Source organism: Habropoda laboriosa, unplaced genomic scaffold (assembly GCF_001263275.1).
Source record: "Habropoda laboriosa isolate 0110345459 unplaced genomic scaffold, ASM126327v1 scaffold337, whole genome shotgun sequence".
Lineage (NCBI taxonomy): Eukaryota > Metazoa > Arthropoda > Insecta > Hymenoptera > Apidae > Habropoda > Habropoda laboriosa.
In genome coordinates, this window is record NW_017100468.1 from 71,404 (window position 1) to 72,737 (window position 1,334).

General features: G+C 24.7%; 1 protein-coding gene across 3 annotated transcripts in view; it reads right to left on the minus strand.

Annotated features, from left to right (window-relative positions):
• LOC108575979 (echinoderm microtubule-associated protein-like 2) overlaps window positions 1-1,334 on the minus strand; it is a 56,555-nt gene that overhangs the window by 3,075 nt on the left and 52,146 nt on the right. The window lies entirely within an intron of this gene.

The window sequence follows — 1,334 nt, forward strand, 5'->3', positions numbered from 1 at the left end:
CCAGTAAAATCATATTTTGCACATAGGTTTCTTTTACATATGTAATATGTGATTAAATTGTTTTTGCAAAATTTTAGAACAAATATTTGTAATATAATGTCTCCTTTTTGTTTTTGAACAACTAAAGACATGTCTTACTCCACGTCTGCGTATCCGCTTTGGCTAGAAATGAAGAAAAAATGTGTGTTATATTTGCGACCTAATGAAAGTTATGGTATGTAAATTATTTTGAAGATTTCATTATAAGCTATTACTAACTTTTTACTAATGGTGTAACTACAATATGAACATTATATTCTATGTTGTACTTAACATGTTCACATAAGTCCAAGAAAGCAATACATGTTGTTACCATGCTTATTTGTAGCCTGTTCATCACTTTTATTAAAGTAATTATACTGTTCATAATTTAAATATCAAAAGTATATGTCTGATTTTGGAGTCTCCTGACCTATATGTGGGTCAATGGACTGTGAACATGTTAATTTATGAAATATGAAATCTTATACTCAAAATAACATAAGATGAATAAGGCTTATAAGTTTAATAAGTTTTTGTCAAATATGTTTTAGTTGTTTGTATAAATTTCTACTAGATTTTGCTGAAGCTTTTATTTAGATTTCTTGTTTAATGTTTCTTTTCAATTGTTTCTATTTTTTATTTAGAGGTCTTCTTAAAGTAAGTATTTTACTAGTAATTAAAAATATGTATTATATATTTTAGTACTAAAAAGTAATATCATAGTGTTTTAAGAAATGTACATACATATGTTTATTAAAAAGACAATGATCATCAATTTTTGACTTACTTTTTGAAAGAAATAATGTAATAGAATATCTAATGAATAATAAGGCACTCAATTTATAATGCATATTTTCTTTCTAAGCTCATTTAATACATCTACAGTTAACATAGTGAAAATATTTACTACTCCTTGTATAAAAAGACTAATGAGATTTTTGGTAGTAAAAATATAATAATTTAGAACTCTTAAGTTGTATATGAAAGAGCATTTATATGCTTGTAAAGGAAAATAATTCATGTCATCATTTAAAAACATTAATTGAATGAATATTGAAAAATATGAACATGAAAAGGAACATTTTATGTACAAATGGTATGATAAAAATGATTGTACAACATGTATAAGCAATTATTACAGCAACCAATTAATTTAAATCATTCAACATTGATATTAAGTATAGTAAATACACAATACTGTGCTTTCAGTTGTTTTGTATATGATATTTATAGCCGAATAAGTGTAGTAAAGTGCCCCCCAATCAAATTGATTTTGGTGTATGTATATTATTCAATAGACCTCTGGAAGAAAT